The sequence below is a fragment of the Lathamus discolor genome, chromosome Z, assembly GCF_037157495.1.
Source record: "Lathamus discolor isolate bLatDis1 chromosome Z, bLatDis1.hap1, whole genome shotgun sequence".
NCBI lineage: Eukaryota > Metazoa > Chordata > Aves > Psittaciformes > Psittacidae > Lathamus > Lathamus discolor.
The window spans coordinates 95,042,775-95,059,671 of record NC_088909.1 but is presented as its reverse complement, the minus strand read 5'-3'; the positions used below and the strand labels follow the sequence as shown (position 1 = coordinate 95,059,671).

The following is a 16,897-nucleotide window of genomic DNA, read 5'->3' as shown; positions in this document are numbered from 1 at the left end:
AGTTGATCTTCTCTTTCAAAATGGTGAAAGAAGTTGTGGCACTGTTTTAGTATTCTCCACACCTCAGTAGCTGAAGAGCTTACCCAATGTGTGAGGGGCCTATGCTCAGCTCTCCTCCGACTAAACAGATTCAGACCCCCATTCTCACTTTGCCATGACCAGCAGACAGTAGGTATTTCATTCTCAAGCTATCCCAGCGAAACAAAAATACATATTTTTTTGCTTGGAATAATGACAAACTGATTGGGCACTTGGGCCAGAAGAGCACTGTATGTTCCATCTAGCGGTTATGTTTTAACCTTCACTTTGGAAGGCCAAGAAGGGATATACCCTGTAATCTGTCTCTTTGTGACTGCTCTTGCACTGAGTTACTTAATGGCTAAGAGAGAGCATGAGATGAGGTAGACAGGGCAACATCAGCTGCAGGTAGCTGTTGTCTCCAGGATGTGCTCTGAGAGAGTATCAGCTGGCGAAGGAAGGAGGAGAAAAGGGAGATGAGCTGCATAATGTTGTCAGGACTGATGTGTGCCTATTTGGAAGACATGTTCTGTGTATATCCAGAAGACGTTAAGATGTGTGAGGTACTGCACAAAGACAATGGTTAGTTTTAAGCACCAGAAGGATTACAAAGTCTGAGCAAGGGGCAAACCCTCTGGGTTTTGAAAACATGAAATCAAGGCAAAGGTCAGTCTAAACAATATTCTGCCTCTGATATTACACAGTAGAGGATGCCTGGGGTTGAGAATAAATATATGCAGTGATACATGTTTTAATCAATCCAGAGATGGATGTCTTTATATTTCACCACTTTGCTTGTTTTCCTCAGTGAATTTGTCCAGTTCCTTTTTTAGAGACATTAAAATTCAGCATCTGTAGCTTTCTGTGGCAAAGATTTTCACCACTAGTTCCACATTGTGTGGAAACCACTTTCTCAAACTTGTTTTGAACTTCTCATCTGCTGTTTTTGTGACTACTGGAGCCTAAGAGCAGGTTCACTATTGCATCTACCCTGTTCTCCGTAAATATGTGTGCCACTTAGTAGTGAGACACCTAAGCACTTTTTTTTTTGAGCTGTGCTGTAACACTTGGGAGCAAGGAGTGCCCTGGACACAGAACTTGGTGGAAATCAAATTGAAATATACCATTAAAAAATAAGCTGTTTATTTTTCTTTCAATATGCCCAACTGTTTGTGCTCTCAGTGTCTTTTCTTCCTACATCTTCATCTGTGTCTGACAGGGAGATCAGAACTGCATGAATCTTTCCACGTGGATATATAATCACTTTATATATAGTTATATTATAAACAGCAGAAATGCAACTGGGTTTCATATCCTATTTCATCTTAAATTTTTTCAGAGAGTGGACATCTCTTATTGCTTGTAGGTCTGAAAGAAGAGATTCACAGAGATATAGGTGGTGGTCCATTAACATTGCTTCACTGGAAGTATTTCATCATTAGAAAGCCATTGTGCTTTTCACTTCACTTGAATCTGTCTGGTTTTCCACTCTTCTGCACAACTGGGTGGTGTATTGCTTGGCTTTGATTTTGATGGCCAAAGGTTATCTGTACCATCTGTTACTCATTTAGTTCTCTCAACCTTGGTATTTGAGCAGCTGGCTTTTCTATTTTGTCTCATGTTGTCAATGATTGTTTTTGAGAACTGTTAGGACCATAGAGAGTTCTTTGCTTGCCACATATCTTGCTCTGTTTGCAAACAGAGTTTATATACTGATTTTAAAATCAACCAGTAACATATCCAAGGAAACGAATAGGAATTAAAATATGTTATGTCCTGTACATCTGCTTTAAAGACTGAAAATCTTTGCTTAATTGTACACTGAGGAAGATAGTTGTTAAAATTACTAATAAGCAAAAACTCATTAGTAGAATTCTGACATTAACAAATAATACAGTGATATCAAAAGGATGTATCCTAAAGCTGCAGATTTTTTTTTTTGTCCCAAATCAGTGAACTCCAGAACCAACACTCCTCTCCCCCAGATAACGTGGTGAGAAACCAGACTGAAGACAAATCAGTGTCATTAGCATTTCTTAGCATCTGGCATTCAGGATTTTTTTGCCACCATCCCAGTCTTGGTAGTGATTCCTGTTCTGATAAGCTTAACCCTGCCCTGCTGCTAGATGGTGAGTCTCTGTGCCCAGTTCAACAATCTGCATTACTGTAGGTGATAATTACCTAAAAAAAAAAACAACAAACAAACAAAAAAAAAAAAAACGTGTTCCAACCTTTAATTTTGTGTGCCTAAGTTTTATTCTGGATTTAGTATTTTCAGTTGTCTCTGCAGATTAAACTCTTTCCAGCAGAGGGTGATGTTACTTTTATGCACAGGCAGCTGATTGCAGTGTCTCAGGAATAGGGCTAATTTTGAACCAAAGAGGGTATGAACATGCATGCATTTTTGTTAAGCTCATGCCTGCATACAGGTCTGAATGGTTCCAATGTAAAACACTGACTAGGGTCATGGGAATTTGTTACTGATCCAAACAATAAATAAGATCTGTGAACACCAGAACTAAAGTAACCTGGTTTTCTGTGGTATCTTTTTATTGGTTGAGTACTTAACTGAATTAGAGTATGAGTCTATCTTGTACTTATATTTACCAGTTTCCCTTTGAGAGCATTCCCTGCTCGGCTATGTGTTCCTATAAAATCAAAGGTTATTATTTTTTAATGTATATCTACCTGTCTGTTTTTACAAAGCTAATAAGGCCATAACTAACCTTTAGACCTCATTAACTCTAGCAGGTTTAGGTGAAGCTGGCCAAGAATTTCAAATCATACGTGGGGAGGACTGGAATAACAAGCACAATAGCTATGTAATGTAAGTGTTGTTTCCACAGGAAACCAAGCTATTGAAAAATAAATATATCTAGAAATCACAGGCATTTTAGCATCATTAACACCAGCACTCAGTACATTATTTAATAAATATTCTGAGACTTCTGAATAAAAAAATAAATACATCTAGAAATCACAGGCATTTTAGCATCATTAACACCAGCACTCAGTACATTATTTAATAAATATTCTGAGACTTCTGAATAAAAGATCTATGGAGAAATATGACAAAGCTTGACTGAATCAGGATCTGGTATGGGCTAGAAAAGAAAAATCATGAAAAATCACAAAAAATCCACCCATCAACACAAACAGAAAAAGAATTGCAAATGTGAAGAAATGTGTATCTGCTTTTCATCATACTGTGGGTGTTAATTTCATTGCTATTTATTACCATTCATTAATTCCAGTGTTTTCATTATTAGAGCAATGTCTATCAGTGAATGGCCCCAGATATGTTGTACATAAATACTCATATTGCAGATATGTAACTTATCTGGGCTGTCTTGTGTGTTGCAGTCAGTAACTTTAGTAAATACTAGCTGCTTAAATCTTTGATACCTCTATGTGCCAACAGGAAAATAAACTTGACATAATATACCTTTAATGAGAAAAATCAGTCATGCTAATCCACCAAACAACCTATTTCTGTTTGTCTTTTCAGACCTGAAAATTTATGCAAACTTGAATTTGGTTTCATTGCCATGGCTATGTTTTCAAGGAGATGTATGTCTGACAATGGATGTTTGAAGTACAAGTAAAGAAAGTCTTACATGTGAATTGTGTTTAGAAGCAAAATCCTTCCAGTTTCCTAAGAACACTGAATTCTGAAACAGTAGCTCCTTTCAGAAAACTGCTTGTTTTCTACTGTCTGAAAGAAATTGAATACCAAGTCCAGAATAGACTGCATTTGGGAAGAAATCTGTAATTGTGGTATGATGTTAATTTAGCTGCAGAATGAAATATTCATGGCTTTCTGTAATGTATAAATAATGACAGCAAAAATGATTCGCATTTTTACACACACACTTACACAAAAAAAGATGAAAAGAGGCATGGCTAAACCTGACTTTCACAGCAATAATCAGTGGAATGTTTCTGTCCTTCAACAAGTCACACTTGCAAAAGAGTAGCTGGAAGGAATTATAGTAGCAGATGCTGCCATTTCTTTACACTCTTTTGGGCTACTAACAAGCACATGGCAGATGTTGTAACCTTGATGCTTCTAACAAAATCATTTTGGATAAATTATTATTTTATACTATTATGTCTGTTTTGGCACCTACTGATCTTTTATCAAGGGAATTCCTGGACCTTTCTTCTTGGAAATGTTGTCTTCCTTGGTCATTTAGTTATAGAGAAAAGAAATCACACTAATTTATGGCCCAGCTCAGAAAGCAATTAACCCCTTGTTTACGTCTAAGGTATAGGCTATAGAGGCACTGTACATATATACATGTATTTATTTGTTTAATATAATTAGATTTACTCCCACTTTTGCAAAATGAAAATCAGTGTTTGTGGAGGCTGAATCTGTTATAAACCAGCTGAGATTATGTGGCTGATTCCATTACATCAGGGAACTAGAATTCTCTGTTGAGTGTCATGTTCCCGGTTGGGCCACACAGAAAGCATGCTGACTGGAAGAGTCTCAGGGACACTGTTCCCTGCAGGCTGCAAAAGTGCACTTATTTTTTTTTTTCTGTGAAAGAATTGTTTTTCTGAATATTTTGGCACACTTTGAGAAAAAGCAGTGGACCTCTGACTTCCTTTCTTTCTTTTTGGTGAAGGAAAGTACGTTAACCATGGTGAGCAGAACAAATTTTAGTCCTGGTAGTAGCGTATTCTGCCAGCTTGAGTTCCTTCAGCAGTGTGAATTTTTCTGTCTTACAGACATGAAACTGCAAGTTGTTCCAATAGGTATCTTCTATGCCCTAGGGACATTTCAGGGTTTAGTACTCTTTGTTAGTTTTAGAATTCTTTGAGAAGACGGTAATGATTTTTTTTTTCTTGATTGCTTCTATTTGATTAATGTAAACCACAAATTATTCTAAAGAAATAATTAAAATAGTAATGATATTAGATAAAAATTAACCACCTTTGTAGCAACCTATGTTTTATTGTGTTTACTTGCTCTGAATAGAAACTTTGCAGCCACAGAAAGGACAGATTTCACGTCTTCCTGCAGCAAACCAGGATCTTCTCTCATTTTTGCACTGTTGCTTTCACTCAATAGAAGGCCAGTTTATTGTATTTTTTGAATTAAGAAAAGTAAAAATACAAGGGTATTTTTATTTGTACAAGAGTCCAGCAAAGAACTACTCAAGATTCAACAAACTCTAGCACAATTTCTTTTCTAGATTCATAGGAAAGAAATCTTTAATTCACATGCCTGCTATAGAATCATAGAATAGTTAGGGTTGGAAAGGACCTAAAGACCATCTAGTTCTAACCCCCCTGCCATGGGCAGGGACACCTCACACTAAACCATCTCACCCAAGGCTCAACCTGGCCTTGAACACTGCCAGGGATGGAGCATTCACAACCTCCCTGGACAACCCATTCCAGTGCCTCACCACCCTAACAGGAAAGAAGTTCCTAATTACATCCAGTCTAAACTTCCCCTGTTTAAGTTTTAACCCGTTACCCCTTATACTGTCACTACAGTCCCTAATGAAGAGCCCCTCCCCAGCATCCCTATAGCCCCTTTTCAGATACTGGAAGGCTGCTATGAGGTCTCCACACAGCCTTCTTCTCCAGGCTGAATAGCCTAAACTTTCTCAGCCTGTCTTAATACGGGAGGTGCTCCAGTCCCCTGATCACCCTCCTGGCCCTCCTCTGGACTTGCTCCAGTAGTTCCATGTCCTTCTTATGTTGAGGACACCAGAACTGCACACAATACTCCAGGTGAGGTCTCAGGAGAGCAGAGTAGAGGGGCAGGATCACCTCTTTCGACCTGCTGGTCATGCTCCTTTTGATGCAGCCCAGGATATGGTTGGCTTTCTGGGCTGCGAGCACACACTGCCGGCTCATGTTCATTTTCTCATCAACTAGGACCCCCATGTCCTTCTCCACAGGGCTGCTCTGAATCTCGTCTTTGCTCAACCTGCAGCTGTGCTTGGGATTGCTCCAACCCAGGTGTAGGACCTTGCACTTGTAATGGTTAACTTCATGAGGCTGGCATTAGCCCACCTCACAAGCATGTCAAGGTCCCTCTGGATGGCATCCCTTCCCTCCAGCGTATCAACCGGACCACACAGCTTGGTGTCATTGGCAAAATTGCTGAGGGCGCACTCAATCCCACTGTCCATGTCAACGATGAAGATGTTAAACAAGACCAGTCCCAACACCGATCCCTGAGGGACACCACTCATTACTGGTCTCCAGCTGGACACTGAGCCGTTGACCACAACTCTTTGTGTGCGGCCATCCAGCCAGTTCTTTATCCACCGAGTGGTCCATCCATCAAATTGATGTTTCTCAAATTTAGAGACAAGGATGTCATGTGCACAAGTCCAGGTAGATGACGTCAACTGATTTACCCTTATCCATCAATTCTGTAGCCCCACCATCGAAGGCCACCAAATTGGTCAGGCAGGATTTCCCCTTAGTGAAGCCATGCTGGCTGTCACCAAGCCCCTTGTTGTTTTTCATGTGCCTTAGCATGCCTTCCAGGAGAATCTGCTCCAAGATTTTGCCAGGCACAGAGGTGAGACTGACGGGTCTGTAATTCCCCGGCTCTTCCATTTTCCACTTCTTGAAAATGGGGGTTATATTTCCCTTTTTCCAGTCGTCAGGAACAGAATCACAGAATCCCAAGGGTTGGAAGGGACCTCAAAAGATCATCTAGTCCAACCCCCCCGCAAGAGCAGGGTAACCTTCAGTACATCACACAGGAACTTGTCCAGGTGGGCCTTGAATATCTCCAGTGTAGGAGACTCCACAACCCCCCTGGGCAACCTGTTCCAGTGCTCTGTCACTCTTACAGTAAAGAAGTTCTTCCTGATGTTAACGTGGAACTTCCTATGCTCCAGTTTACACCCATTGCCCCTTGTCCTATCACTGGATATCACTGAAAAAAGCCTAGCTCCATCATCCTGACACCTACCCTTTACATATTTGTAAACATTGATGAGGTCACCCCTCAGTCTCCTCTTCTCCAAGCTAAAGAGACCCAGCTCCCTCAGCCTCTCCTCATAAGGGAGATGTTCCACTCCCTTAATCATCTTTGTGGCTCTGCGCTGGACTCCTTCAAGCAATTCCCTGTCCTTCTTGAACAGAGGGGCCCAGAACTGGACGCAATATTCCAGATGCGGCCTCACCAAGGCTGAGTAGAGGGGGAGGAGAACCTCTCTTGACCTACTAACCACTCCCTTTCTAAGGCACCCTAAGATGCCATTTGCCTTCTTGGCCACAAGAGCACATTGCTGCCTCATGGTCATCCTCCTATCCACCAGGACCCCCAGGTCCCTTTCCCCTTCGCTACTTTCCAGCAGGTCAACCCCCAACCTGTACTGGTACATGGGGTTGTTCTTCCCCAGATGCAAGACTCTACACTTGCCCTTGTTAAATTTCATCAAGTTTCTCCCCGCCCAACTCTCCAGCCTGTCCAGGTCTCGCTGAATGGCAGCACAGTCCTCTGGTGTGTCAGCCACTCCTCCCAGTTTTGTGTCATCAGCAAACTTGCTGATGGTGCACTCAGTTCCCTCATCCAGGTCATTGATGAAAATATTAAACAGCACCGGTCCCAGCACCGACCCCTGAGGAACTCCACTAGTCACAGACCTCCAGCTAGATTCTGCGCTATTGACCACAACTCTCTGCCTTCTTCCTTTCAACCAGTTCTCGATCCACCTCACTACTTGATTGTCAAGCCCACACTTCTTTAGCTTATCTGTGAGGATGCTGTGGGAGACAGTATCAAATGCCTTACTGAAATCAAGAAAAACTACATCTACCGCTCTACCATCATCCCTCCACCTAGTCACTTCCTCATAGAAGGCTATAAGGTTGGTCATACATGACTTCCCCCTCATAAAACCATGTTGGCTGTTCTTAATGACCCCCTCGTCCTTGATATGCCTAGTGATGGAGTCAAGAATAAGTTGTTCCATCACCTTTCCAGGGATGGAGGTAAGGTTGTCCGGTCTATAATTACCCGGGTCCTCCTTCTTGCCCTTCTTATAGATTGGTGTGACCTTTGCCATCCGCCAATCCTCAGGCACCTCGCTTGTTTCCCACGACTTACCAAAGATGATGGAAAGTGGCCTAGCAATGACCTCTGCCAGCTCCCTCAGCACCCGTGGGTGCATTCCATCCGGACCCATCGATTTACAGATGTCCAGATTGCATAGCTGATCCCTAACCCAAGCCTCATCTACCAAAGCAAACTCCTCCTTTGTCCTGACTCCTTCTGGGGCTATAGAAATCCGGGGCCCTCGGGGAGAGTCTACAGGAGTAAAGACAGAGGCAAAGAAGGCATTCAGCACCTCTGCCTTCTTTATATCCTCTGTCTCTAGGGCACCCACTTCGTTCAGCAGTGGGCCTATATTGCCTCTTGTGTTAGTTTTATTTGCTATGTATTTGAAGAAGCCCTTTCTATTGTCTTTAACCCGACTAGCAAGATTGAGTTCCAAGGAGGCCTTAGCTGTCCTAATTGCCTCCCTACATCCTCTAACAACTGTCCTATATTCCTCCCAAGCGGCCAGCCCCTCCTTCCATAATCCATAGATTCTCCTTTTCCACTTGAGTTTGCCCAGCAGCTCCTTGTTTAACCACGCCGGTCTCCTAGATCCCTTACTTGATTTCCTACTCAGTGGGACGCTCCGATCCTGAGCTTGGAAGAAGCGGTCCTTGAATGCTAACCAACTATCTTGAGCCCCTTTACCGCCTAGTACACTTTCCCATGAGACTTCCCTTAGCAGTTGACTGAAGAGGCCAAAGTTGGCCCTTCGGAAATCCAGAACTGTGGCTTTGCTAGGTATTCTATTCCTCCCACACAGGATCCTAAACTCCACCATCTCATGGTCACTGCAGCCAAGGCTGCCATTGACCGTCACCACTTCGACCAAACCTTCCTTGTTGGCGAGTACTAAATCTAGCAGCGCTGCTCCCCTAGTTGGTATGTCCACCATTTGCATTAAGAAATTATCATCAATACACTCGAGGAACCTCCTAGACTGTGAATGACTGGCTGTGTGAGTCTTCCAGCAAATATCGGGGTAGTTAAAGTCCCCCACGACGACTAAGGCATGTAGTCGCGAGGCTACTTCCAGTTGCCTGTAGAAAGCCTCATCAACTCCTTCGTCCTGATCAGGAGGTCTGTAATAGACCCCCACAACTGTATCACCCGTGCCAGTCTGCCCCTTGATTCCTTCACCTGAGTGCCATGATTTTTCAAATACGATGGCCAGTGGCTTAGCAACTTCATTCGCCAGCTCCTTCAGGACCTGCGGATGGATTTCATCAGGTCCCACGGACTTGTGCACATTCAGATTTTGAAGATGGTCTCGAACCAGATCCTCTCCTACAGTGGGTCCAAGGTCTTCATTCTCACTGTCCCTGAGTCTACTTCTAAGACTTGGGTGGTGCGGTCAGAGCCACTGCTAGTGAAGACCAAGGCAAAGAAGTCATTCAGAACCTCAGCCTTCTCCAAATCCTGTATAGCCAGTTCTCCTGAGAGCTTCCTCAGGGGGCCTATTTTGTCCCTAGTCTGTTTCTTATTTGCTACGGACCTGTAGAATCCCTTCCTGTTATCCTTAACATCCCTAGGCAAGTTTAATTCTTACTGGGCATTAGCTTTCCTAACCTGGCTCCTAGCTTCCAGGACAACATCCCTGTATTCTTCCCAGGCCGCCTTGCTTCTTCTTTTTATAAGCTGTTATATTTTTCTGTCCTTGCTTCCACTTTTTATAAGCCTCTTTTTTCATTTGAATTTTCCTCAGCAGCTCCTTATACATCCATGGAGGTCTGCTGGCCCTCCTTCTAGTTGGGATGCAACACTCCTGAGCTTGTAGTAGGTGATCCTTGTATATCAACCAAGAGTCTTGGGCCCCCTGCCCTCCAGGGCTATATCCCATGGAACCTTACTAAGCAGGCTCCTGAAGAGGCCAAAGTCTCCTCTCTTGCAGTCCAGGGCAGTGAGCTTGCTGCACACTCTTCTCGCTGTCCTGAGGATCTCAAACTCAACCATCTTGTAATCGCTGCATCCAAGGCTGCCCTGGAGCGTCACATTTCCAACGAGCCCTTCCCTGTTGGTGAGCACAAGGTCAAGCATGGCACCTCTCCTTGTTGGCTCCTCTATTACTTGCAGAAGGAAGTTGTCTTCCACACAATCGAGGAACCTCCTGGATTGATTGTGCTGGGCAGTACAGTCCGTCCAACAGATGTCAGGGTGGCTGAAGTCACCCATGAGAACAAGGGCCTGCGAGCGCGAGGCTTTTCCTATCTGTCTGTAGAGTGCTTCATTCACAGGTTCTCCTTGATCAGGCGGCCTGTAACAGATTGCCACATTAATGTCTCTAATACCTGTTTTCCGTTTAACCCTGACCCACAAACTCTCTGTTAACTGCTCACCTTTCACCAGAGTTCCATACTCTCCAGCCTATCCCTAACATAAAGGGCAAATCCCCCTCCCTGCCTGCCAGGCCTGTCTTTTCTCAAGAGCCTGTAACCTTCCATTCCAACACTCCAGTCACAGGAGCCATCCCACCATGTTCTGTGATGCCTATTATATCATACACCCATAGACATGCACACATCTCTAATTCCTCTTGTTTTTTTCCCCATGCTTTGGGCTTTCGTATAGAGGCATCTGAGCCGAGCTCCAAATGAAGCCGGCTCATTGGCTGGAGCAGCAGGAATATCTCTACATTGATGAGAGCATTTATTATAGGTGCTGGCAACTGACTGGGTGTGTTGGGATGGAATGATGCCCCTCTCCTCCAACACATCTAGTTTAAAGCTTCCTTGACCAGTCTGGCAAGCCTCCTACCAAAACTGCTCTTCCCCTTCTTTATCATCAGACCAGCTTCACCAGCCCCCTGTAACCTGGCCTACAAACTTCAATCCCTTGTTCTAGACATCCAAACCCGTGACTATGACACCACCCTTTTAACCATTTATTAACCTGGCCAATCCTCCTAGCATTTTTTAGGTCCTCCCCCGTGTCCTGGCAAATTGACGAAAAGACTATCTGAGCACTGGAGCCCCCAACCACCTCTCCCAGGGCTCTGTAGTCTTTCTTTATGGTCCCCAGGCTACTACTGTCTATATCCCTAGCACTCACGTGGATCACTAGAAGTGGGTAATAGTCCATGGGACTTACTGGAGCAGGCAGCCTCTCTGCAACATCCCTGATCCGTGCCCCTGGTAGGCAGCACACCTCCCTTGAGAGTGGGTCAGGCCGACAGATGGGTGCCTCTGTCCCTTTCAAAGCAGACTCCCCTACTACTACGACCCGCCACTTTTTCCTGGCAGCACCAGTAGAGATCTTTACCTGTGCATCAGCCGGCTGCTTCTGGTGCAAGTGCATTTCCTCATAAGTGCCCTGCAGGACAGCAAAGTGGTTCTGCGCAGGGACAACAGATTTAGGAGGAAGCCCCTTGCTTTTAATTGTCCTCTTCCTCCTTTTTTTGTTGTTTTTTTTTCTGTCACTAATTCCCAGCTTAATGGCCTCCTTCTTTCCTTCATGAGCTAGAGGGGAAGCTTGAGGCCCCTGCACAGTCTGGGCCTGGAGCAAGCAGCCCTGCTTCCTCTCAGCTCCCCTCACATCTTGCAGCCTATTGACAGCGTCCCGCAGCTCAGCCCCTGCTGCAGGAGGGCCTCCACCAGGGAGCACCGAGCGCAGCCCTGCCCGTTGTGCTCCTTTCCCTCACAGGACCAGTGCAGGCACCCTCTACACTCCGAGCTCCGCACTGCAGCCTCCCCTCTCATCGGCTCTGTCTGGGTGCCTGCGCTGGGCACCGCCGGGGCAGCCAGAGCAGAGCTGGCCCTGGCCATACGACGTGTGCTCGCCATCCCGCTCGAACTGCAGCACAAACCGCCTCCACCCGCCCTGTTTGCCCGCTCTGATCGCCGCGCTCCCTGGGGCAGGTTTTCACCAGTCAGCGCTGGTGCCGCTGCTCCTGGCTCCGCCCCCTGTGAGTCCCTGCTCGTGTCCGCGGAGCTGCCGGCTCCTGGGCAGGGCCTGTCGAGGGCTTGAGGCTCCCTCGGAGGCTCTTGCCGCTCTGAGTTGAGGCTCCTGGACGCTGATCTCCCCCCACTCCGGTGTTGAAGGCGTCCTCTCTCGACATACTCACCTCAGCAATGCCCCCCCCCCCCCCCCAAAAAAAAAAAAAGAGTGTGAACGCAGTCCCCCACTACCACAAATTATGCAGCTGAGTTTCCCGCGTTTGGGGAAATCACAGGGATCTGCACACCCAGAGTGCAAGGGATGAGCCTCGCCCTGCGAAAACCACCTGCTTGATCATGGTGTCTCCTCTGCCAGGTAAGTATAGGAAAATTAGTAAAAACTTTTTATTTTTTAGTGGGTTTTTTTTTTTGTTTGTTTGTTTGTTTTTTGAGGGGGGATATTGTTTTGTTGTTTTTTTTTTTTTTTTGTTTGCTTGTCTGTGTTCATTTAATTGGCCTCTGTTTTCAGAGAATCTGAAAATGTTGCATGGTCTGTGAGGTCCAAAGTTGGTGGGTGTGGAGGCACAGAGGCATGACATTCTTGGTCATGTTGACCATGAAAGTTAAGCAACTGTTTTGTCACTGGTATCTGTGACTAAGGATCTGAGCCAAGGTAATTAAAAGGACTGATAGGGCATACCCTCCAGACTTACCCAGTCATAAGCTGTCCATGTCCTACCTCTTGCCTTGTACAGCTGGCATGCCGAGTGCTTCAGACTGCTTTTGTGGTGGTGCTTGTGAACTTACTGAGTCCCCACTTGACCTCACAGCCATGCTGCCTGCTCTCAACATACTTTCCTTCCTATTGACCAAGTCTCTAACTAATGCGGTTGTTTCTAAGAACAAACTGAATTCAAGACCAGCTTTGCTATTGTTTTATTTAGGGAATAGAGCAGGTCACAAGCACAGCACTGTATACTGTTGTATAAACGGCAGAGAGCAAAGCAAAAATCCAAAGAAGGCCATTCCTAGCTCTACTGGCTCACCTTTAAGTAGTACCTTGGAGATGTTATCAGTCATTCTTTTGCTGCTTATCTATGGTCTAATAAGTAAAATAAGTGTCTGTGATGCACTTCAACTTTTTTATTTACTTTAGCTATGTGCACTCTGTGCATTAAAGCCTTTCAGTAAACCCTTTCATGGGGGATATAGTCTGTTAGTTTAGTATTTAACTATTTGTCTATTTCTCTACTTCCTCTTTTATTTTACCTGCAGAACCCTAATAATTTGTTTTGGATAATCATTGGGTTGCTTTAAGTTGATGTCAAGTGTTGAAACCACTGGTCCATTCTTTCTATCCTAGAAATGCTTCTGGTATGAAGATAAGCAAAATAATGTTCTATTATTTAGTTATCTGTGTAAAAGCAAAGAAAGAGCAAGGAATTCTGAGCTGATCTCTTGATGATTTTTTGTGCATGTGTGCTAATTATAATACTTTTAAAAAATTGTAAAATACGTACAAATTATCAGAAGCCTGTTTAAAGTTTAAGTGTGAAGACATGAATAAATAAAATACTGACCTGAAAAAGGGTATCATTAAGCAGAGTACATGGCTAGAGTTCACTATGCTTCACAGAATAAACAGCACAAGTATAATCTGGGAATAATTTTTTCTGGGACTGATTCAGATTTGTAGAACTAATACAGATGGGTTATATGCAATGTACCCATACATTGTGAGTTGGTATTTGAATTAGCAAATTTAAAGCAAACAAAATATGTCCATAGTGGCCTGCACTATAGCCTCTTGGATGCTGAAAGGTGGCTAAAGCAACTTTTTATTTTGCAGGAGCAGTAGATGTAATGAATCAGCAATAGCAGTGTGCTCTGAATCCCCCTTGGACAGTGTGCTGTTTTACAAGATGCATTTTTGGGAACAGACTTTTTCCATTTGAATGTATTCTTTTCTAATTTGACAGAACTGTGAAAATCTATAATTTTATATGAAAATGTGGGTGTTTACTCCTGTGGTCCTGTGTGACAAAGTGTTGGAAGTTGCTGGTGTGAGTAGTTTTTATAGATGTGGGTTATTCATGCCTGTTTACTGACGCTGTGCCCAGGCTCTTAATCTTTGATTGTGTTTGCACAGTCAGCTCCATATATTTTTCATTGAAGTGCACTAGACTGGGGAGGGATCACAGGTCCAGCACACACCCTCAGAGAACGGTGCCTGCCTGCCTGAGTCGATTCCCTGCTATCTAACATTGATCCTGCTTTTACTTTGTCTTATTCAGTACATGTCTAAACTTTGACATGTGTTTCCTACAATGTCTGCCATGGCAACCAAGTCAGCTCAAGTCCCTCTACACAGCAAACCTGAGTTTTGTTTACCTCTTTTTATGTTTTTTTTTTTTTTAACACTTTGGTAGCAGGGTTATTTTAACAGCGCACACATTCTTTACAACTCTGTGGACATCATAGTTGTCATAAAATATCTGTTTATCAAGAAACATGGGACTGAATTGGGTTTTCTAAGTCATTGAGATTGTTCCCTGTATTGGAGGGAGCCAGAATCCCTTTCAGAACCAATCAAATATTACCTCAGCATCTGAATTATTGACTTCATGACTGCTTTATCTCCTAGTAGCCTAATTTAGTTTAAGGTAAAATGTTTATTTCTTTTTTGGATAATAACTAAAATACCTTATTTTGTACAATGTGGAAAAGATCTGTTTTCTCTGGTGTTTGGGGTTCTGATACCTTCTGTTTGTTTTAATTTTCTCTGCTAGATTTTACTCATCAAGCTGCCAGCAGTACTCACTTCCTCTTGAACCTGCTTTTCACCAGGATGCTAATCCATCCCCATTCTCATCCCTTTTTTGCTCTCTTTTTACTTTTTGCATTAATCTCAAAGTGAATATCTATATAACTTGGTTTATAATCCTTTCCCTGCAAAACCTTCCCACTCCTGTTTTTTAAGTTTTATTTAAAACTAGAATTACTGAAAAGACTTAAATATATTATTATATGTCGCATCATCTGCATAATATGAAATGTAGCCTTATTAAATACATTATAGAATCATAAAATGGTTTGGGTTGGAAGGGACCTTAAAGATCACCCAGTTCCAACCACCCCTGCCACAGGCAGTGACACCTTCCACTAGACCAGGTTGCTGAAAGCCCCATACAACCTGGCTTTGAACACTGCCAGGGATGCAGCTGCCACAGCTTCTCTGGGCAACCTGTGCCAGCGCCTCAGCACCCTCACAGTAAAGAATTTCCTCCCAATGTCTAATCTAAATCTACCATTTTTCAGTTTAAAGCCATTCCCCATTGTCCTCTTCCTACATGTGCTTGCAAGAAGTCCCTCTTCAGCTCTTTTGTAGGTCCATTTAGGCGCTAGGAGCTGCTCTAGTGTGGTCTCCCCTGAGCCTTCACCAGGCTGAACAAGCCAAACTCTCCTGGGCTGTCTTCATGGGAGGGGTGCTCCAGCCCACTGATCATCTCTGTGGCCTCCTCTAGACTTGCTCCAACAGGTCCACATCCTTCTTGTGTTGGTGGCCCCAGAGCTGAATGCATTGCTGTGGGAAGAGTGTCACAAGAGCAGAGGGGGAGAATCACCTTGCTCAACCTGCTGTGCAAGTTCCTTTTGATGCAGCTCAGTATATGGCTGGCTTTCTGGGCTGCAAGCACACATTGCTGGGTCATGTTGATCTTGTCAACAAACACCCCCAAGTCTCCTTAAGGCTACTCTCATTCCATTCTCTGCCCAGCCTGTGTTTGTGCTGGGGATTGCTCTGACCTATGGGCAGGACCTTCGGAACTTGGCATTGTTCAACTTCCTGAGGTTTGCACTAGCCCTCCTCTTGAGACTGTCCAGGTCCCTCTGGATGGCATCCCTTCCCTCCAGCATATCATCTGAACCACAGAGCTTAGTGTCATCAGCAAACTTGCTGAGGGTGCATCAGTCCCACTGTTCGTGTCGCCAACAAAATTGCTGAACAGTGCCAGTCCCAGTGCCAACCCCTGAGGGACGCCACCAGTCACTGATTGCCACTCAGATATTGAGCAATAGACTTCAGCTCTTTATGTGTGATCATCCTGCACTTATCCCAGTTCCTTATCATTGAGTAGTCCATTCATCTATCATATCCATGCATCTCCATTTTAGAGACTGTCATGTGAGATAGTGCCAAACGCTTTGTACAAGTCTGAGCAGATGACATCAGTTGCTCTTCCCTTCCCCACCAATGCTGTAACCCCATCACAGGAGGCCATGAAATTGGTCAGGCTTGATTTGGCATTAGTGAAACCATGTTGGCTGTCACCAGCCGCCTCCTTCTTTTCTATGTGCATAAGCATATTTTCTAGGAGGATCTGCTCCATGATCTTGCTGGACACTGTGGTGAGTTGTCTTCTACAGCTAAGGTAGTGTGGCTGGAGCACTTGCCAGTGAAGACCGAGGCAAAAAGCCTGTTGAGTGCCTCAGCCTTTTCCATACTTTTGGGTAATCAGGTCTCCAATTTCCTTCCAGAGAGAGCCCACATTTTCCCTCATCTTTCTTTTATCACTGAAGTACCTATAGAAGCTTTTCTTTTTCTGTAAGTTCGTTGGCATTATTATCAGCATCTGAGTGCATGTAGTCACCTAATGTACATACACATGTGTGTTATTGCTATAGTATTGTATGTTATTATTGTATTGTTTTGTAAGGGTAGGCTTATTTTATGCCAATGCTTCTCTGAAATCCGCAGTAGACATGCATTAGCCACTTAGGATGATACAGACTCAAGAAATAAGTCAGATTATTCCTGAAGTCTTCATTTGAAAATGTCAAAAGTCACAGTAGCAAATACTTGAGTGTTTGGGGAATTATTTATTAATAAAAAATGATTCCCCAGCTATCCAAGAAAACAAAGTAC

At 43.9% G+C, this 16,897-nt stretch overlaps 1 non-coding gene across 1 annotated transcript; it reads right to left on the bottom strand.

Annotated features, from left to right (window-relative positions):
* Window positions 1-12,193: 12,193 nt before the first annotated feature.
* Window positions 12,194-12,357, bottom strand: LOC136006119 (U1 spliceosomal RNA). The gene has a single exon (XR_010608981.1). It is a non-coding gene; the product is annotated as a U1 spliceosomal RNA (small nuclear RNA).
* Window positions 12,358-16,897: the final 4,540 nt, after the last annotated feature.